This window comes from Idiotropiscis lumnitzeri, unplaced genomic scaffold (assembly GCF_059441095.1).
Source record: "Idiotropiscis lumnitzeri isolate Australia: NSW breed Sydney's pygmy pipehorse unplaced genomic scaffold, RoL_Ilum_1.0 HiC_scaffold_209, whole genome shotgun sequence".
Taxonomy (NCBI): Eukaryota; Metazoa; Chordata; class Actinopteri; order Syngnathiformes; family Syngnathidae; genus Idiotropiscis; species Idiotropiscis lumnitzeri.
In genome coordinates this window covers 247,147-269,638 of record NW_028283747.1, presented here as the reverse complement: position 1 = coordinate 269,638, position 22,492 = coordinate 247,147, and the positions used below count along the sequence as shown (strand labels likewise).

The 22,492-nt window shown below is 53.9% G+C and overlaps 2 non-coding genes across 2 annotated transcripts; both read right to left on the bottom strand.

Moving 5' to 3' along the window:
* Positions 1–17,164: 17,164 nt before the first annotated feature.
* Positions 17,165–17,247, bottom strand: trnar-ccg (transfer RNA arginine (anticodon CCG)). The gene has a single exon. It is a non-coding gene; the product is annotated as a tRNA-Arg (tRNA).
* A 3,279-nt stretch (positions 17,248–20,526) lies between these two features.
* trnar-ccg (transfer RNA arginine (anticodon CCG)) lies at positions 20,527–20,609 on the bottom strand. Its single transcript has one exon. It is a non-coding gene; the product is annotated as a tRNA-Arg (tRNA).
* Between the last annotated feature and the right edge of the window lie 1,883 nt (positions 20,610–22,492).

Sequence of the window (22,492 nt, the reverse complement as noted above, 5' to 3'; positions counted from 1 at the left end):
TCCTGGGGAGACTGCGACCTGAACGCAGCGACTTAGACCGCTCCGCCATCCTGGCAACTGGTAATGCTCTCTTGACTGTCTTTGCTTTGTTCTTGCTTGGTACATTCAATGGGCACTGTCTGAGGCGGGATTCGAACCCACGCCTCCTGGGGAGACTGCGACCTGAACGCAGCGCCTTAGACCGCTCTGCCATCCTCGCAACTGGTAATGCTCTCTTGACTGTCTTTGCTTTGTTCTTGCTTGGTACATTCAATGGGCACTTTCTGAGGCGGGATTCGAACCCACGCCTCCTGGGGAGACTGCGACCTGAACGCAGCGCCTTAGACCGCTCTGCCATCCTCGCAACTGGTAATGCTCTCTTGACTTTGTTTGCTTTGTTCTTGCTTGGTACTTTCAATGGGCTCTGTCTGAGGCGGGATTCGAACCCACGCCTCCTGGGAAGACTGCGACCTGAACGCAACGCCTTAGACCACTCTGCCATCCTGGCATCTGGTAATGCTCTCTTGAATGTGCTTGCTATGTTCTTGGGATTCGAACCCACGCCTCCTGGGGAGACTGCTACCTGAACGCAACGCCTTAGAACACACTGCCATCCTGGCAGCTGGTAATGCTCTCTTGACTGTGTTTGCTTTGTTATTGCTTGGTACTTTCAATGGGCTCTGTCTGAAGTGGGATTCGAACCCACGCCTCCTGGGGTTACTGCGACCTGAACGCAACGCCTGAGACCGCTCTGCCATCCAGGCAACTGGTAATTCTCTCTTGACTGTGTTTGCTTTGTTATTGCTTGGTACTTTCAATGGGCTCTGTCTGAGGCGGGATTCGAACCCACGCCTCCTGGGAAGACTGCGACCTGAACGCAACGCCTTAGACCACTCTGCCATCCTGGCATCTGGTAATGCTCTCTTGAATGTGCTTGCTTTGTTCTTGGGATTCGAACCCACGCCTCCTGGGGAGACTGCGACCTGAACGCAACGCCTGAGACCGCTCTGCCATCCTGGCAACTGGTAATGCTCTCTTGACTTTGTTTACTTTGTTACTGCTTGGTACTTTCAATGGGCTCTGTCTAAGGTGGGTTTCGAACCCACGCCTCCTGGGGTGACTGCTACCTGAACGCAACGCCTTAGAACACACTGCCATCCTGGCAGCTGGTAATGCTCTCTTGACTGTGTTTGCTTTGTTATTGCTTGGTACTTTCAATGGGCTCTGTCTGAGGTGGGATTCGAACCCACGCCTCCTGGGGTGAATGCGACCTGAACGCAACGCCTTAGACCGCTCTGCCATCCTGACAACTGGTAATTCTCTCTTGACTGTGTTTGCTTTGTTATTGCTTGGTACTTTCAATGGGCTCTGTCTGAGGTGGGATTCGAACCCACGCCTCCTGGGGAGACTGCGACCTGAACGCAACGCCTTAGACCGCTCTGCCATCCTGGCAACTGGTAATGCTCTCTTGACTTTGTTTGCTTTGTTATTGCTTGGTACTTTCAATGGGCTCTGTCTGAGGCGGGATTCGAACCCACGCCTCCTGGGGAGACTGCGACCTGAACGCAACGCCTAAGACCGCTCCGCCATCCTTGCAGCTGGTAATGCTCTCTTGACCGTGTTTGCTTTCTTCTTGCTTGGTACTTTCAATGGGCTCTGTCTGCTGCGGGATTCGAATCCACGCCTCCTGGGGAGACTGCGACCTGAACGCAGCGACTTAGACCGCTCCGCCGTCCTGGCAACTGGTAATGCTCTCTTGACTGTCTTTGCTTTGTTCTTGCTTGGTACATTCAATGGGCACTGTCTGAGGCGGGATTCGAACCCACGCCTCCTGGGGAGACTGCGACCTGAACGCAGCGCCTTAGACCGCTCTGCCATCCTCGCAACTGGTAATGCTCTCTTGACTGTCTTTGCTTTGTTCTTGCTTGGTACATTCAATGGGCACTTTCTGAGGCGGGATTCGAACCCACGCCTCCTGGGGAGACTGCGACCTGAACGCAGCGCCTTAGACCGCTCTGCCATCCTCGCAACTGGTAATGCTCTCTTGACTGTCTTTGCTTTGTTCTTGCTTGGTACTTTCAATGGGCTCTGTCTGAGGCGGGATTCGAACCCACGCCTCCAGGGGAGACTGCGACCTGAACGCAACGCCTTAGACCGCTCTGCACTCCTGGCAACTGGTAATGCTCTCTTGACTGTGTTTGCTTTGTTCTTGCTTGGTACTTTCAATGGGCTCTGTCTGAGGCGGGATTCGAACCCACGCCTCCAGGGGAGACTGCGACCTGAACGCAACGCCTTAGACCGCTCTGCCATCCTGGCAGCTGGTAATGCTCTCTTGACTGTGTTTCCTTTGTTCTTGCGTGATACTTTCAATGGGCTCAGTCTGAGGTGGGATTCGAACCCACGCCTCCTGGGGAGACTTCGACCTGAACGCAACGCCTTGGAAAGCTCCTACATCGTGGCAGCTGGTAATGCTCTCTTGACTGTGTTTGCTTTGTTATTGCTTGGTACTTTCAATGGGCTCTGTCTGAGGTGGGATTCGAACCCACGCCTCCTGGAGAGACTGCGACCTGAACGCAACGCCTTAGACCGCTCCGCCATCCTGGCAACTGGTAATGCTCTCTTTCCTGTGTTTCCTTTGTTCTTGCTTGGTACTTTCAATGGGCTCTGTCTGAGGTGGGATTCGAACCCACGCCTCCTGGGGAGACTGCGACCTGAACGCAACGCCTTAGACCGCTCTGCCATCCTGGCAGCTGGTAATGCTCTCTTGACTGTGTTTGCTTTGTTATTGCTTGGTACTTTCAATGGGCTCTGTCTGAGGTGGGATTCGAACCCAAGCCTCCTGGGGAGACTGCGACCTGAACGCAACGCCTTAGACCGCTCTGCCATCCTGGCATCTGGTAATGCTCTCTTGACTGTGTTTGCTATGTTCTTACTTTGTACTTTCAATGGGCACTGTCTGAGGTGGGATTCGAACCCACGCCTCCAGGGGAGACTGCGACCTGAACGCAACGTCTTAGACCGCTCTGCCATCCTGGCAGCTGGTATTGCTCTCTTGACTGTCTTTGCTTTGTTCTTGCTTGGTACTTTCAATGGGCTCTGTCTGAGGCGGGATTCGAACCCACGCCGCCTGGGGAGACTGCGACCTGAACGCAACGCCTTAGAACGCTCCGCCATCCTGGCACCTGGTAATGCTCTCTTGACTGTGTTTGCTTTGTTCTTGCTTGGTACTTTCAATGGGCACTGTCTGAGGTGGGATTCGAACCCACGTCTCCTGGGGAGACTGCGACCTGAACGCAACGCCTTAGACCGCTCCGCCATCCTGGCAACTGGTAATGCTCTCTTGACTGTGTTTGCTTTGTTCTTGCTTGGTACTTTCAATGGGCACTGTCTGAGGTGGGATTCGAACCCACGCCTCCTGGGGAGACTGCGACCTGAACGCAAAGCCTTAGACCGCTCCGCCATCCTGGCACCTGGTAATGCTCTCTTGAATGTGTTTGCTTTGTTCTTGCTTGGTACTTTCAATGTGCTCTGTCTGAGGTTGGATTCGAACCCACGCCTCCTGGGGAGACTGCGACCTGAACGCAACGCCTTAGACCGCTCTGCCATCCTGGCAGCTGGTAATGCTCTCTTGACTGTGTTTGCTTTGTTCTTGTTTGGTACTTTCAATGGGCTCTGTCTGAGGCGGGATTCGAACCCACGCCTCCTGGGGAAACTGCGACCTGAACGCAACGCCTTAGACCGCACTGCCATCCTGGCACCTGGTAATGCTCTTATGACTGTGTTTATTTTGTTCTTGCTTGGTAATTTTAATGGGCTCTGTCTGAGGTGGGATTCGAACCCACGCCTCCTGGGGTTACTGCAACCTGAACGCAACGCCTTAGACCGCTCTGCCATCCTGGCACCTGGTAATGCTCTCTTTACTGTGTTTGCTTTGTTCTTGCTTGGTACTTTCAATGGGCTCTGTCTGAGGTGGGATTCGAACCCACGCCTCCTGGGGAGAATGCGACCTGAACGCAACACCTTAGACCGCTCTGCCATCCTGGCACCTGGTAATACTCTCTTGAATGTGTTTGCTTTCTTCTTGCTTGGTACTTTCAATGGGCTCTGTCTGAGGTGGGATTCGAACCCACGCCTCCTGGGGAGACTGGGACCTGAACGCAACGCCTTAGACCGCTCTGCCATCCTGGCACCTGGTAATGCTCTCTTGACTGTGTTTGCTTTGTTCTTGCTTGGTACTTTCAATGGGCTCTGTCTGAGTTGGGATTCGAACCCACGCCTCCTGGGGAGACTGCGACCTGAACCCAACGCCTTAGACCGCTCTGCCATCCTGGCACCTGGTAATGCTCTCTTTTCAATGGGCTCTGTCTGAGGTGGGATTCGAACCCATGCCTCCTGGGGAGACTGCGACCTGAACGCAACGCCTTAGACCGCTCTGCCATCCTGGCACCTGGTAATGCTCTCTTGACTGTGTTTGCTTTTTTCTTGCTTGGTACATTCAATGGGCTCTGTCTGAGGTGGGATTCGAACCCACGCCTCCTGGGGAGACTGCGACCTGAACGCAACACCTTAGACCGCTCTGCCATCCTGGCACCTGGTAATACTCTCTTGAATGTGTTTGCTTTGTTCTTGCTTGGTACTTTCAAGGGGCACTGTCTTAGGTGGGATTCGAACCCACGCCTCCTGGGGAGACTGCGACCTGAACGCAACGCCTTAGACCGCTCTGCCATCCTGGCACCTGGTAATGCTCTCTTGACTGTGTTTGCTTTGTTCTTGCTTGGTACTTTCAATGGGCTCTGTCTGAGTTGGGATTCGAACCCACGCCTCCTGGGGAGACTGCGACCTGAACGCAACGCCTTAGACCGCTCTGCCATCCTGGCAACTGGTAATGCTCTCTTGACTGTGTTTGCTTTTTTCTTGCTTGTTACTTTCAATGGGCTCTGTCTGAGGTGGGATTCGAACCCACGCCTCCTGGGGTTACTGCGACCTGAACGCAACGCCTTAGACCGCTCTGCCATCCTGGCAACTGGTAATGCTCTCTTGACTGTGTTTGTTTTGTTCTTGCTTGGTACTTTCAATGGGCTCTGTCTGAGGTGGGATTCGAACCCACGCCTCCTGGGGTGACTGCGACCTGAACGCAACGCCTTAGAACACACTGCCATCCTGGCACCTGGTAATGCTCTCTTGACTGTGTTTGCTTTGTTCTTGCTTGGTACTTTCAATGGGCACTGTCTGAGGCGGGATTCGAACCCACGCCTCCTGGGGAGACTGCGACCTGAACGCAACGCCTTAGACCGCTCTGCCATCCTGGCACCTGGTAATGCTCTCTTGACTGTGTTTGCTTTGTTCTTGCTTGGTACATTCAATGGGCACTTTCTGAGGCGGGATTCGAACCCACGCCTCCTGGGGAGACTGCGACCTGAACGCAGCGCCTTAGACCGCTCTGCCATCCTCGCAACTGGTAATGCTCTCTTGACTGTCTTTGCTTTGTTCTTGCTTGGTACTTTCAATGGGCTCTGTCTGAGGCGGGATTCGAACCCACGCCTCCAGGGGAGACTGCGACCTGAACGCAACGCCTTAGACCGCTCTGCACTCCTGGCAACTGGTAATGCTCTCTTGACTGTGTTTGCTTTGTTCTTGCTTGGTACTTTCAATGGGCTCTGTCTGAGGCGGGATTCGAACCCACGCCTCCAGGGGAGACTGCGACCTGAACGCAACGCCTTAGACCGCTCTGCCATCCTGGCAGCTGGTAATGCTCTCTTGACTGTGTTTCCTTTGTTCTTGCGTGATACTTTCAATGGGCTCAGTCTGAGGTGGGATTCGAACCCACGCCTCCTGGGGAGACTTCGACCTGAACGCAACGCCTTGGAAAGCTCCTACATCGTGGCAGCTGGTAATGCTCTCTTGACTGTGTTTGCTTTGTTATTGCTTGGTACTTTCAATGGGCTCTGTCTGAGGTGGGATTCGAACCCACGCCTCCTGGAGAGACTGCGACCTGAACGCAACGCCTTAGACCGCTCCGCCATCCTGGCAACTGGTAATGCTCTCTTTCCTGTGTTTCCTTTGTTCTTGCTTGGTACTTTCAATGGGCTCTGTCTGAGGTGGGATTCGAACCCACGCCTCCTGGGGAGACTGCGACCTGAACGCAACGCCTTAGACCGCTCTGCCATCCTGGCAGCTGGTAATGCTCTCTTGACTGTGTTTGCTTTGTTATTGCTTGGTACTTTCAATGGGCTCTGTCTGAGGTGGGATTCGAACCCAAGCCTCCTGGGGAGACTGCGACCTGAACGGAACGCCTTAGACCGCTCTGCCATCCTGGCAGCTGGTAATGCTCTCTTGACTGTGTTTGCTTTGTTCTTACTTGGTACTTTCAATGGGCACTGTCTGAGGTGGGATTCGAACCCACGCCTCCAGGGGAGACTGCGACCTGAACGCAACGTCTTAGACCGCTCTGCCATCCTGGCAGCTGGTATTGCTCTCTTGACTGTCTTTGCTTTGTTCTTGCTTGGTACTTTCAATGGGCTCTGTCTGAGGCGGGATTCGAACCCACGCCGCCTGGGGAGACTGCGACCTGAACGCAACGCCTTAGAACGCTCCGCCATCCTGGCACCTGGTAATGCTCTCTTGACTGTGTTTGCTTTGTTCTTGCTTGGTACTTTCAATGGGCACTGTCTGAGGTGGGATTCGAACCCACGTCTCCTGGGGAGACTGCGACCTGAACGCAACGCCTTAGACCGCTCCGCCATCCTGGCAACTGGTAATGCTCTCTTGACTGTGTTTGCTTTGTTCTTGCTTGGTACTTTCAATGGGCACTGTCTGAGGTGGGATTCGAACCCACGCCTCCTGGGGAGACTGCGACCTGAACGCAAAGCCTTAGACCGCTCCGCCATCCTGGCACCTGGTAATGCTCTCTTGAATGTGTTTGCTTTGTTCTTGCTTGGTACTTTCAATGTGCTCTGTCTGAGGTGGGATTCGAACCCACGCCTCCTGGGGAGACTGCGACCTGAACGCAACGCCTTAGACCGCTCTGCCATCCTGGCAGCTGGTAATGCTCTCTTGACTGTGTTTGCTTTGTTCTTGTTTGGTACTTTCAATGGGCTCTGTCTGAGGCGGGATTCGAACCCACGCCTCCTGGGGAAACTGCGACCTGAACGCAACGCCTTAGACCGCACTGCCATCCTGGCACCTGGTAATGCTCTTATGACTGTGTTTATTTTGTTCTTGCTTGGTAATTTTAATGGGCTCTGTCTGAGGTGGGATTCGAACCCACGCCTCCTGGGGTTACTGCAACCTGAACGCAACGCCTTAGACCGCTCTGCCATCCTGGCACCTGGTAATGCTCTCTTTACTGTGTTTGCTTTGTTCTTGCTTGGTACTTTCAATGGGCTCTGTCTGAGGTGGGATTCGAACCCACGCCTCCTGGGGAGACTGCGACCTGAACGCAACACCTTAGACCGCTCTGCCATCCTGGCACCTGGTAATACTCTCTTGAATGTGTTTGCTTTCTTCTTGCTTGGTACTTTCAATGGGCTCTGTCTGAGGTGGGATTCGAACCCACGCCTCCTGGGGAGACTGGGAACTGAACGCAACGCCTTAGACCGCTCTGCCATCCTGGCACCTGGTAATGCTCTCTTGACTGTGTTTGCTTTGTTCTTACTTGGTACTTTCAATGGGCTCTGTCTGAGTTGGGATTCGAACCCACGCCTCCTGGGGAGACTGCGACCTGAACCCAACGCCTTAGACCGCTCTGCCATCCTGGCACCTGGTAATGCTCTCTTTTCAATGGGCTCTGTCTGAGGTGGGATTCGAACCCATGCCTCCTGGGGAGACTGCGACCTGAACGCAACGCCTTAGACCGCTCTGCCATCCTGGCACCTGGTAATGCTCTCTTGACTGTGTTTGCTTTTTTCTTGCTTGGTACATTCAATGGGCTCTGTCTGAGGTGGGATTCGAACCCACGCCTCCTGGGGAGACTGCGACCTGAACGCAACACCTTAGACCGCTCTGCCATCCTGGCACCTGGTAATGCTCTCTTGACTGTGTTTGCTTTGTTCTTGCTTGGTACTTTCAATGGGCTCTGTCTGAGTTGGGATTCGAACCCACGCCTCCTGGGGAGACTGCGACCTGAACGCAACGCCTTAGACCGCTCTGCCATCCTGGCAACTGGTAATGCTCTCTTGACTGTGTTTGCTTTTTTCTTGCTTGTTACTTTCAATGGGCTCTGTCTGAGGTGGGATTCGAACCCACGCCTCCTGGGGTTACTGCGACCTGAACGCAACGCCTTAGACCGCTCTGCCATCCTGGCAACTGGTAATGCTCTCTTGACTGTGTTTGCTTTGTTCTTGCTTGGTACTTTCAATGGGCTCTGTCTGAGGTGGGATTCGAACCCACGCCTCCTGGGGTGACTGCGACCTGAACGCAACGCCTTAGAACACACTGCCATCCTGGCACCTGGTAATGCTCTCTTGACTGTGTTTGCTTTGTTCTTGCTTGGTACTTTCAATGGGCACTGTCTGAGGCGGGATTCGAACCCACGCCTCCTGGGGAGACTGCGACCTGAACGCAACGCCTTAGACCGCTCTGCCATCCTGGCACCTGGTAATGCTCTCTTGACTGTGTTTGCTTTGTTCTTGCTTGGTACTTTCAATGGGCTCTGTCTGAGGTGGGATTCGAACCCACGCCTCCTGGGGTGACTGCGACCTGAACGCAACGCCTTAGACCGCTCTGCCATCCTGGCACCTGGTAATGCTCTCTTTTCAATGGGCTCTGTCTGAGGTGGGATTCGAACCCACGCCTCCTGGGGAGACTGCGACCTGAACGCAACGCCTTAGACCGCTCTGCCATCCTGGCACCTAGTAATGCTCTCTTGAATGTGTTTGCTTTGTTCTTGCTTGGTACTTTCAATGGGCTCTGTCTGAGGTGGGATTCGAACCCACGCCTCCTGGGGTTACTGCGACCTGAACGCAACGCCTTAGACCGCTCTGCCATCCTGGCACCTGGTAATGCTCTCTTTTCAATGGGCTCTGTCTGAGGTGGGATTCGAACCCACGCCTCCTGGGGAGACTGCGACCGGAACGCAACGCCTTAGACCGCTCTGCCATCCTGGCACCTAGTAATGCTCTCTTGAATGTGTTTGCTTTGTTCTTGCTTGGTACTTTCAATGGGCTCTGTCTGAGGTGGGATTCGAACCCACGCCTCCTGGGGTTACTGCGACCTGAACGCAACGCCTTAGACCGCTCTGCCATCCTGGCAGCTGGTAATTCTCTCTTGACTGTGTTTGCTTTGTTCTTGCTTGGTACTTTCAATGGGCTCTGTCTGAGGTGGGATTCGAACCCACGCCTCCTTGGGTGACTGCGACCTGAACGCAACGCCTTAGACCGCTCTGCCATCCTGGCACCTGGTAATGCTCTCTTGACTGTGTTTGCTTTTTTCTTGCTTGGTACTTTCAATGGGCTCTGTCTGAGGTGGGATTCGAACCCACGCCTCCTGGGGAGACTGGGACCTGAACGCAACGCCTTAGACCGCTCTGCCATCCTGGCACCTGGTAATGCTCTCTTGACTGTGTTTGCTTTGTTCTTGCTTGGTACTTTCAATGGGCACTGTCTGAGGTGGGATTCAACCCACGCGTCCTGGGGAGACTGCGACCTGAACGCAACGCCTTAGACCGCTCTGCCATCCTGGCACCTCGTAATGCTTTCTTGACTGTGTTTGCTTTGTTATTGCTTGGTACTTTCAATTGGCTCTGTCTGAGGTGGGATTCGAACCCACGCCTCCTGGGGAGACTGCGACCTGAACGCAACGCCTTAGACCGCTCTGCCATCCTGGCAACTGGTACCTCTCTCTTGACTGTGTTTGCTTTTTTCTTGCTAGGTACTTTCAATGGGCTCTGTCTGAGGTGGGATTCGAACCCACGCCTCCTGGGGAGACTGCAACCTGAACGCAACGCCTTAGACCACTCTGCCATCCTGGCATCTGGGAATGCTCTCTTGAATGTGTTTGCTTTGTTCTTGCTTGGTACTTTCAATGGGCACTGTCTGAGGTGGGATTCGAACCCACGCCTCCTGGGGAGACTGCGACCTGAACGCAACGCCTTAGACCGCTCTTCCATCCTGGCATCTGGTAATGCTCTCTTGAATGTGTTTGCTTTGTTCTTGCTTGGTACTTTCAATGGGCTCTGTCTGAGGTGGGATTCGAACCCACGCATCCTGGGGTGACTGCGACCTGAACGCAACGCCTTAGACCGCTCTTCCATCCTGGCATCTGGTAATGCTCTCTTGACTGTGTTTGCTTTGTTCTTACTTGGTACTTTCAATGGGCACTGTCTGAGGTGGGATTCGAACCCACGCCTCCAGGGGAGACTGCGACCTGAACGCAACGTCTTAGACCGCTCTGCCATCCTGGCAGCTGGTATTGCTCTCTTGACTGTCTTTGCTTTGTTCTTGCTTGGTACTTTCAATGGGCTCTGTCTGAGGCGGGATTCGAACCCACGCCGCCTGGGGAGACTGCGACCTGAACGCAACGCCTTAGAACGCTCCGCCATCCTGGCACCTGGTAATGCTCTCTTGACTGTGTTTGCTTTGTTCTTGCTTGGTACTTTCAATGGGCACTGTCTGAGGTGGGATTCGAACCCACGTCTCCTGGGGAGACTGCGACCTGAACGCAACGCCTTAGACCGCTCCGCCATCCTGGCAACTGGTAATGCTCTCTTGACTGTGTTTGCTTTGTTCTTGCTTGGTACTTTCAATGGGCACTGTCTGAGGTGGGATTCGAACCCACGCCTCCTGGGGAGACTGCGACCTGAACGCAAAGCCTTAGACCGCTCCGCCATCCTGGCACCTGGTAATGCTCTCTTGAATGTGTTTGCTTTGTTCTTGCTTGGTACTTTCAATGTGCTCTGTCTGAGGTGGGATTCGAACCCACGCCTCCTGGGGAGACTGCGACCTGAACGCAACGCCTTAGACCGCTCTGCCATCCTGGCAGCTGGTAATGCTCTCTTGACTGTGTTTGCTTTGTTCTTGTTTGGTACTTTCAATGGGCTCTGTCTGAGGCGGGATTCGAACCCACGCCTCCTGGGGAAACTGCGACCTGAACGCAACGCCTTAGACCGCACTGCCATCCTGGCACCTGGTAATGCTCTTATGACTGTGTTTATTTTGTTCTTGCTTGGTAATTTTAATGGGCTCTGTCTGAGGTGGGATTCGAACCCACGCCTCCTGGGGTTACTGCAACCTGAACGCAACGCCTTAGACCGCTCTGCCATCCTGGCACCTGGTAATGCTCTCTTTACTGTGTTTGCTTTGTTCTTGCTTGGTACTTTCAATGGGCTCTGTCTGAGGTGGGATTCGAACCCACGCCTCCTGGGGAGACTGCGACCTGAACCCAACGCCTTAGACCGCTCTGCCATCCTGGCACCTGGTAATGCTCTCTTTTCAATGGGCTCTGTCTGAGGTGGGATTCGAACCCATGCCTCCTGGGGAGACTGCGACCTGAACGCAACGCCTTAGACCGCTCTGCCATCCTGGCACCTGGTAATGCTCTCTTGACTGTGTTTGCTTTTTTCTTGCTTGGTACATTCAATGGGCTCTGTCTGAGGTGGGATTCGAACCCACGCCTCCTGGGGAGACTGCGACCTGAACGCAACACCTTAGACCGCTCTGCCATCCTGGCACCTGGTAATGCTCTCTTGACTGTGTTTGCTTTGTTCTTGCTTGGTACTTTCAATGGGCTCTGTCTGAGTTGGGATTCGAACCCACGCCTCCTGGGGAGACTGCGACCTGAACGCAACGCCTTAGACCGCTCTGCCATCCTGGCAACTGGTAATGCTCTCTTGACTGTGTTTGCTTTTTTCTTGCTTGTTACTTTCAATGGGCTCTGTCTGAGGTGGGATTCGAACCCACGCCTCCTGGGGTTACTGCGACCTGAACGCAACGCCTTAGACCGCTCTGCCATCCTGGCAACTGGTAATGCTCTCTTGACTGTGTTTGCTTTGTTCTTGCTTGGTACTTTCAATGGGCTCTGTCTGAGGTGGGATTCGAACCCACGCCTCCTGGGGTGACTGCGACCTGAACGCAACGCCTTAGAACACACTGCCATCCTGGCACCTGGTAATGCTCTCTTGACTGTGTTTGCTTTGTTCTTGCTTGGTACTTTCAATGGGCACTGTCTGAGGCGGGATTCGAACCCACGCCTCCTGGGGAGACTGCGACCTGAACGCAACGCCTTAGACCGCTCTGCCATCCTGGCACCTGGTAATGCTCTCTTGACTGTGTTTGCTTTGTTCTTGCTTGGTACTTTCAATGGGCTCTGTCTGAGGTGGGATTCGAACCCACGCCTCCTGGGGTGACTGCGACCTGAACGCAACGCCTTAGACCGCTCTGCCATCCTGGCACCTGGTAATGCTCTCTTTTCAATGGGCTCTGTCTGAGGTGGGATTCGAACCCACGCCTCCTGGGGAGACTGCGACCTGAACGCAACGCCTTAGACCGCTCTGCCATCCTGGCACCTAGTAATGCTCTCTTGAATGTGTTTGCTTTGTTCTTGCTTGGTACTTTCAATGGGCTCTGTCTGAGGTGGGATTCGAACCCACGCCTCCTGGGGTTACTGCGACCTGAACGCAACGCCTTAGACCGCTCTGCCATCCTGGCACCTGGTAATGCTCTCTTTTCAATGGGCTCTGTCTGAGGTGGGATTCGAACCCACGCCTCCTGGGGAGACTGCGACCGGAACGCAACGCCTTAGACCGCTCTGCCATCCTGGCACCTAGTAATGCTCTCTTGAATGTGTTTGCTTTGTTCTTGCTTGGTACTTTCAATGGGCTCTGTCTGAGGTGGGATTCGAACCCACGCCTCCTGGGGTTACTGCGACCTGAACGCATCGCCTTAGACCGCTCTGCCATCCTGGCAGCTGGTAATTCTCTCTTGACTGTGTTTGCTTTGTTCTTGCTTGGTACTTTCAATGGGCTCTGTCTGAGGTGGGATTCGAACCCACGCCTCCTTGGGTGACTGCGACCTGAACGCAACGCCTTAGACCGCTCTGCCATCCTGGCACCTGGTAATGCTCTCTTGACTGTGTTTGCTTTTTTCTTGCTTGGTACTTTCAATGGGCTCTGTCTGAGGTGGGATTCGAACCCACGCCTCCTGGGGAGACTGGGACCTGAACGCAACGCCTTAGACCGCTCTGCCATCCTGGCACCTGGTAATGCTCTCTTGACTGTGTTTGCTTTGTTCTTGCTTGGTACTTTCAATGGGCACTGTCTGAGGTGGGATTCAACCCACGCGTCCTGGGGAGACTGCGACCTGAACGCAACGCCTTAGACCGCTCTGCCATCCTGGCACCTCGTAATGCTTTCTTGACTGTGTTTGCTTTGTTATTGCTTGGTACTTTCAATTGGCTCTGTCTGAGGTGGGATTCGAACCCACGCCTCCTGGGGAGACTGCGACCTGAACGCAACGCCTTAGACCGCTCTGCCATCCTGGCAACTGGTACCTCTCTCTTGACTGTGTTTGCTTTTTTCTTGCTAGGTACTTTCAATGGGCTCTGTCTGAGGTGGGATTCGAACCCACGCCTCCTGGGGAGACTGCAACCTGAACGCAACGCCTTAGACCACTCTGCCATCCTGGCATCTGGGAATGCTCTCTTGAATGTGTTTGCTTTGTTCTTGCTTGGTACTTTCAATGGGCACTGTCTGAGGTGGGATTCGAACCCACGCCTCCTGGGGAGACTGCGACCTGAACGCAACGCCTTAGACCGCTCTTCCATCCTGGCATCTGGTAATGCTCTCTTGAATGTGTTTGCTTTGTTCTTGCTTGGTACTTTCAATGGGCTCTGTCTGAGGTGGGATTCGAACCCACGCATCCTGGGGTGACTGCGACCTGAACGCAACGCCTTAGACCGCTCTTCCATCCTGGCATCTGGTAATGCTCTCTTGACTGTGTTTGCTTTGTTCTTACTTGGTACTTTCAATGGGCACTGTCTGAGGTGGGATTCGAACCCACGCCTCCAGGGGAGACTGCGACCTGAACGCAACGTCTTAGACCGCTCTGCCATCCTGGCAGCTGGTATTGCTCTCTTGACTGTCTTTGCTTTGTTCTTGCTTGGTACTTTCAATGGGCTCTGTCTGAGGCGGGATTCGAACCCACGCCGCCTGGGGAGACTGCGACCTGAACGCAACGCCTTAGAACGCTCCGCCATCCTGGCACCTGGTAATGCTCTCTTGACTGTGTTTGCTTTGTTCTTGCTTGGTACTTTCAATGGGCACTGTCTGAGGTGGGATTCGAACCCACGTCTCCTGGGGAGACTGCGACCTGAACGCAACGCCTTAGACCGCTCCGCCATCCTGGCAACTGGTAATGCTCTCTTGACTGTGTTTGCTTTGTTCTTGCTTGGTACTTTCAATGGGCACTGTCTGAGGTGGGATTCGAACCCACGCCTCCTGGGGAGACTGCGACCTGAACGCAAAGCCTTAGACCGCTCCGCCATCCTGGCACCTGGTAATGCTCTCTTGAATGTGTTTGCTTTGTTCTTGCTTGGTACTTTCAATGTGCTCTGTCTGAGGTGGGATTCGAACCCACGCCTCCTGGGGAGACTGCGACCTGAACGCAACGCCTTAGACCGCTCTGCCATCCTGGCATCTGGGAATGCTCTCTTGAATGTGTTTGCTTTGTTCTTGCTTGGTACTTTCAATGGGCACTGTCTGAGGTGGGATTCGAACCCACGCCTCCTGGGGAGACTGCGACCTGAACGCAACGCCTTAGACCGCTCTGCCATCCTGGCATCTGGTAATGCTCTCTTGAATGTGTTTGCTTTGTTCTTGCTTGGTACTTTCAATGGGCTCTGTCTGAGGTGGGATTCGAACCCACGCCTCCTGGGGTGACTGCGACCTGAATGCAACGCCTTAGACCGCTCTGCCATCCTGGCAACTGGTAATGCTCTCTTGACTGTGTTTGCTTTTTTCTTGCTTGGTACTTTCAATGGGCTCTGTCTGAGGTGGGATTCGAACCCACGCCTCCTGGGGTGACTGCGACCTGAACGCAACGCCTTAGACCGCTCTGCCATCCTGGCAACTGGTAATTCTCTCTTGACTGTGTTTGCTTTGTTATTGCTTGGTACTTTCAATGGGCTCTGTCTGAGGTGGGATTCGAACCCACGCCTCCTGGGGAGACTGCGACCTGAACGCAACGCCTTAGACCTCTCTGCCATCCTGGCAACTGGTAATGTTCTCTTGACTTTGTTTGCTTTGTTATCACTTGGTACTTTCAATGGGCTCTGTCTGAGGTGGGATTCGAACCCACGCCTCCTGGGGAGACTGCGACCTGAACGCAACGCCTTAGACCGCTCTGCCATCCTGGCAACTGGTAATGCTCTCTTGACTGTGTTTGCTTTGTTATTGCTTGGTACTTTCAATGGGCTCTGTCTGAGGTGGGATTCGAACCCACGCCTCCTGGGGAAACTGCGACCTGAACGCAACGCCTTAGACCGCACTGCCATCCTGGCACCTGGTAATGCTCTTATGACTGTGTTTATTTTGTTCTTGCTTGGTAATTTTAATGGGCTCTGTCTGAGGTGGGATTCGAACCCACGCCTCCTGGGGTTACTGCAACCTGAACGCAACGCCTTAGACCGCTCTGCCATCCTGGCACCTGGTAATGCTCTCTTTACTGTGTTTGCTTTGTTCTTGCTTGGTACTTTCAATGGGCTCTGTCTGAGGTGGGATTCGAACCCACGCCTCCTGGGGAGACTGCGACTTGAACGCAACACCTTAGACCGCTCTGCCATCCTGGCACCTGGTAATACTCTCTTGAATGTGTTTGCTTTCTTCTTGCTTGGTACTTTCAATGGGCTCTGTCTGAGGTGGGATTCGAACCCACGCCTCCTGGGGAGACTGGGACCTGAACGCAACGCCTTAGACCGCTCTGCCATCCTGGCACCTGGTAATGCTCTCTTGACTGTGTTTGCTTTGTTCTTGCTTGGTACTTTCAATGGGCTCTGTCTGAGTTGGGATTCGAACCCACGCCTCCTGGGGAGACTGCGACCTGAACCCAACGCCTTAGACCACTCTGCCATCCTGGCACCTGGTAATGCTCTCTTTTCAATGGGCTCTGTCTGAGGTGGGATTCGAACCCATGCCTCCTGGGGAGACTGCGACCTGAACGCAACGCCTTAGACCGCTCTGCCATCCTGGCACCTGGTAATGCTCTCTTGACTGTGTTTGCTTTGTTCTTGCTTGGTACTTTCAATGGGCTCTGTCTGAGTTGGGATTCGAACCCACGCCTCCTGGGGAGACTGCGACCTGAACGCAACGCCTTAGACCGCTCTGCCATCCTGGCAACTGGTAATGCTCTCTTGACTGTGTTTGATTTTTTCTTGCTTGTTACTTTCAATGGGCTCTGTCTGAGGTGGGATTCGAACCCACGCCTCCTGGGGTTACTGCGACCTGAACGCAACGCCTTAGACCGCTCTGCCATCCTGGCAACTGGTAATGCTCTCTTGACTGTGTTTGCTTTGTTCTTGCTTGGTACTTTCAATGGGCTCTGTCTGAGGTGGGATTCGAACCCACGCCTCCTGGGGTGACTGCGACCTGAACGCAACGCCTTAGAACACACTGCCATCCTGGCACCTGGTAATGCTCTCTTGACTGTGTTTGCTTTGTTCTTGCTTGGTACTTTCAATGGGCACTGTCTGAGGCGGGATTCGAACCCACGCCTCCTGGGGAGACTGCGACCTGAACGCAACGCCTTAGACCGCTCTGCCATCCTGGCACCTGGTAATGCTCTCTTGACTGTGTTTGCTTTGTTCTTGCTTGGTACTTTCAATGGGCTCTGTCTGAGGTGGGATTCGAACCCACGCCTCCTGGGGTGACTGCGACCTGAACGCAACGCCTTAGACCGCTCTGCCATCCTGGCACCTGGTAATGCTCTCTTTTCAATGGGCTCTGTCTGAGGTGGGATTCGAACCCACGCCTCCTGGGGAGACTGCGACCTGAACGCAACGCCTTAGACCGCTCTGCCATCCTGGCACCTAGTAATGCTCTCTTGAATGTGTTTGCTTTGTTCTTGCTTGGTACTTTCAATGGGCTCTGTCTGAGGTGGGATTCGAACCCACGCCTCCTGGGGTTACTGCGACCTGAACGCAACGCCTTAGACCGCTCTGCCATCCTGGCACCTGGTAATGCTCTCTTTTCAATGGGCTCTGTCTGAAGTGGGATTCGAACCCACGCCTCCTGGGGAGACTGCGACCGGAACGCAACGCCTTAGACCGCTCTGCCATCCTGGCACCTAGTAATGCTCTCTTGAATGTGTTTGCTTTGTTCTTGCTTGGTACTTTCAATGGGCTCTGTCTGAGGTGGGATTCGAACCCACGCCTCCTGGGGTTACTGCGACCTGAACGCAACGCCTTAGACCGCTCTGCCATCCTGGCAGCTGGTAATGCTCTCTTGACTGTGTTTGCTTTGTTCTTGCTTGGTACTTTCAATGGGCTCTGTCTGAGGTGGGATTCGAACCCACGCCTCCTGGGGTGACTGCGACCTGAACGCAACGCCTTAGACCGCTCTGCCATCCTGGCACCTGGTAATGCTCTCTTGACTGTGTTTGCTTTTTTCTTGTGCGGTACTTTCAATGGGCTCTGTCTGAGGTGGGATTCGAACCCACGCCTCCTGGGGAGACTGGGACCTGAACGCAACGCCTTAGACCGCTCTGCCATCCTGGCACCTGGTAATGCTCTCTTGACTGTGTTTGCTTTGTTCTTGCTTGGTACTTTCAATGGGCACTGTCTGAGGTGGGATTCAACCCACGCGTCCTGGGGAGACTGCGACCTGAACGCAACGCCTTAGACCGCTCTGCCATCCTGGCACCTCGTAATGCTTTCTTGACTGTGTTTGCTTTGTTATTGCTTGGTACTTTCAATTGGCTCTGTCTGAGGTGGGATTCGAACCCACGCCTCCTGGGGAGACTGCAACCTGAACGCAACGCCTTAGACCGCTCTGCCATCCTGGCAACTGGGAATGCTCTCTTGAATGTGTTTGCTTTGTTCTTGCTTGGTACTTTCAATGGGCACTGTCTGAGGTGGGATTCGAACCCACGCCTCCTGGGGAGACTGCGACCTGAACGCAACGCCTTAGACCGCTCTGCCATCCTGGCATCTGGTAATGCTCTCTTGAATGTGTTTGCTTTGTTCTTGCTTGGTACTTTCAATGGGCTCTGTCTGAGGTGGGATTCGAACCCACGCCTCCTGGGGTGACTGCGACCTGAATGCAACGCCTTAGACCGCTCTGCCATCCTGGCAACTGGTAATGCTCTCTTGACTGTGTTTGCTTTTTTCTTGCTTGGTACTTTCAATGGGCTCTGTCTGAGGTGGGATTCGAACCCACGCCTCCTGGGGTGACTGCGACCTGAACGCAACGCCTTAGACCGCTCTGCCATCCTGGCAACTGGTAATTCTCTCTTGACTGTGTTTGCTTTGTTATTGCTTGGTACTTTCAATGGGCTCTGTCTGAGGTGGGATTCGAACCCACGCCTCCTGGGGAGACTGCGACCTGAACGCAACGCCTTAGACCTCTCTGCCATCCTGGCAACTGGTAATGTTCTCTTGACTTTGTTTGCTTTGTTATCACTTGGTACTTTCAATGGGCTCTGTCTGAGGTGGGATTCGAACCCACGCCTCCTGGGGAGACTGCGACCTGAACGCAACGCCTTAGACCGCTCTGCCATCCTGGCAACTGGTAATGCTCTCTTGACTGTGTTTGCTTTGTTATTGCTTGGTACTTTCAATGGGCTCTGTCTGAGGTGGGATTCGAACCCACGCCTCCTGGGGAAACTGCGACCTGAACGCAACGCCTTAGACCGCACTGCCATCCTGGCACCTGGTAATGCTCTTATGACTGTGTTTATTTTGTTCTTGCTTGGTAATTTTAATGGGCTCTGTCTGAGGTGGGATTCGAACCCACGCCTCCTGGGGTTACTGCAACCTGAACGCAACGCCTTAGACCGCTCTGCCATCCTGGCACCTGGTAATGCTCTCTTTACTGTGTTTGCTTTGTTCTTGCTTGGTACTTTCAATGGGCTCTGTCTGAGGTGGGATTCGAACCCACGCCTCCTGGGGAGACTGCGACTTGAACGCAACACCTTAGACCGCTCTGCCATCCTGGCACCTGGTAATACTCTCTTGAATGTGTTTGCTTTCTTCTTGCTTGGTACTTTCAATGGGCTCTGTCTGAGGTGGGATTCGAACCCACGCCTCCTGGGGAGACTGGGACCTGAACGCAACGCCTTAGACCGCTCTGCCATCCTGGCACCTGGTAATGCTCTCTTGACTGTGTTTGCTTTGTTCTTGCTTGGTACTTTCAATGGGCTCTGTCTGAGTTGGGATTCGAACCCACGCCTCCTGGGGAGACTGCGACCTGAACCCAACGCCTTAGACCACTCTGCCATCCTGGCACCTGGTAATGCTCTCTTTTCAATGGGCTCTGTCTGAGGTGGGATTCGAACCCATGCCTCCTGGGGAGACTGCGACCTGAACGCAACGCCTTAGACCGCTCTGCCATCCTGGCACCTGGTAATGCTCTCTTGACTGTGTTTGCTTTGTTCTTGCTTGGTACTTTCAATGGGCTCTGTCTGAGTTGGGATTCGAACCCACGCCTCCTGGGGAGACTGCGACCTGAACGCAACGCCTTAGACCGCTCTGCCATCCTGGCAACTGGTAATGCTCTCTTGACTGTGTTTGATTTTTTCTTGCTTGTTACTTTCAATGGGCTCTGTCTGAGGTGGGATTCGAACCCACGCCTCCTGGGGTTACTGCGACCTGAACGCAACGCCTTAGACCGCTCTGCCATCCTGGCAACTGGTAATGCTCTCTTGACTGTGTTTGCTTTGTTCTTGCTTGGTACTTTCAATGGGCTCTGTCTGAGGTGGGATTCGAACCCACGCCTCCTGGGGTGACTGCGACCTGAACGCAACGCCTTAGAACACACTGCCATCCTGGCACCTGGTAATGCTCTCTTGACTGTGTTTGCTTTGTTCTTGCTTGGTACTTTCAATGGGCACTGTCTGAGGCGGGATTCGAACCCACGCCTCCTGGGGAGACTGCGACCTGAACGCAACGCCTTAGACCGCTCTGCCATCCTGGCACCTGGTAATGCTCTCTTGACTGTGTTTGCTTTGTTCTTGCTTGGTACTTTCAATGGGCTCTGTCTGAGGTGGGATTCGAACCCACGCCTCCTGGGGTGACTGCGACCTGAACGCAACGCCTTAGACCGCTCTGCCATCCTGGCACCTGGTAATGCTCTCTTTTCAATGGGCTCTGTCTGAGGTGGGATTCGAACCCACGCCTCCTGGGGAGACTGCGACCTGAACGCAACGCCTTAGACCGCTCTGCCATCCTGGCACCTAGTAATGCTCTCTTGAATGTGTTTGCTTTGTTCTTGCTTGGTACTTTCAATGGGCTCTGTCTGAGGTGGGATTCGAACCCACGCCTCCTGGGGTTACTGCGACCTGAACGCAACGCCTTAGACCGCTCTGCCATCCTGGCACCTGGTAATGCTCTCTTTTCAATGGGCTCTGTCTGAAGTGGGATTCGAACCCACGCCTCCTGGGGAGACTGCGACCGGAACGCAACGCCTTAGACCGCTCTGCCATCCTGGCACCTAGTAATGCTCTCTTGAATGTGTTTGCTTTGTTCTTGCTTGGTACTTTCAATGGGCTCTGTCTGAGGTGGGATTCGAACCCACGCCTCCTGGGGTTACTGCGACCTGAACGCAACGCCTTAGACCGCTCTGCCATCCTGGCAGCTGGTAATGCTCTCTTGACTGTGTTTGCTTTGTTCTTGCTTGGTACTTTCAATGGGCTCTGTCTGAGGTGGGATTCGAACCCACGCCTCCTGGGGTGACTGCGACCTGAACGCAACGCCTTAGACCGCTCTGCCATCCTGGCACCTGGTAATGCTCTCTTGACTGTGTTTGCTTTTTTCTTGTGCGGTACTTTCAATGGGCTCTGTCTGAGGTGGGATTCGAACCCACGCCTCCTGGGGAGACTGGGACCTGAACGCAACGCCTTAGACCGCTCTGCCATCCTGGCACCTGGTAATGCTCTCTTGACTGTGTTTGCTTTGTTCTTGCTTGGTACTTTCAATGGGCACTGTCTGAGGTGGGATTCAACCCACGCGTCCTGGGGAGACTGCGACCTGAACGCAACGCCTTAGACCGCTCTGCCATCCTGGCACCTCGTAATGCTTTCTTGACTGTGTTTGCTTTGTTATTGCTTGGTACTTTCAATTGGCTCTGTCTGAGGTGGGATTCGAACCCACGCCTCCTGGGGAGACTGCAACCTGAACGCAACGCCTTAGACCGCTCTGCCATCCTGGCAACTGGTACCTCTCTCTTGACTGTGTTTGCTTTTTTCTTGCTAGGTACTTTCAATGGGCTCTGTCTGAGGTGGGATTCGAACCCACGCCTCCTGGGGAGACTGCAACCTGAACGCAACGCCTTAGACCACTCTGCCATCCTGGCATCTGGGAATGCTCTCTTGAATGTGTTTGCTTTGTTCTTGCTTGGTACTTTCAATGGGCACTGTCTGAGGTGGGATTCGAACCCACGCCTCCTGGGGAGACTGCGACCTGAACGCAACGCCTTAGACCGCTCTTCCATCCTGGCATCTGGTAATGCTCTCTTGAATGTGTTTGCTTTGTTCTTGCTTGGTACTTTCAACGGGCTCTGTCTGAGGTGGGATTCGAACCCACGCCTCCTGGGGTGACTGCGACCTGAACGCAACGCCTTAGACCGCTCTGTCATCCTGGCAACTGGTAATGCTCTCTTGACCGTGTTTCCTTTGTTATTGCTTGGTACTTTCAATGGGCTCTGTCTGAGGTGGGATTCGAACCCACGCCTCCTGGGGAGACTGCGACCTGAACGCAACGCCTTAGACCGCTCCGCAATCCTGGCAACTGGTAATGCTCTCTTGACTGTGTTTGCTTTGTTCTTGCTTGGTACCTTCAATGGGCACTGTCTGAGGTGGGATTCAACCCACGCGTCCTGGGAAGACTGCGTCCTGAACGCAACGCCTTAGACCGCTCCGCCATCCTGGCACCTCGTAATGATCTTATGACTGTGTTTGCTTTGTTCTTGCTTGGTACTTTCAATGGGCTCTGTCTGATGTGGGATTCGAACCCCTGCGTCCTGGGGAGACTCCGACCTGAACGCAACGCCTTAGACCGCTCTGCCATCCTGGCACCTGGTAATGCTCTCTTGACTGTGTTTGCTTTGTTATTGCTTGGTACTTTCAATGGGCTCTGTGTGAGGTGGGATTCGAACCCACGCCTCCTGGGGAGACTGCGACCTGAACGCAACGCCTTAGACCGCTCTGCTATCCTGGCAACTGGTACCTCTCTCTTGACTGTGTTTGCTTTTTTCTTGCTAGGTACTTTCAATGGGCTCTGTCTGAGGTGGGATTCGAACCCACGCCTCCTGGGGGAGACTGCAACCTGAACGCAACGCCTTAGACCACTCTGCCATCCTGGCATCTGGGAATGC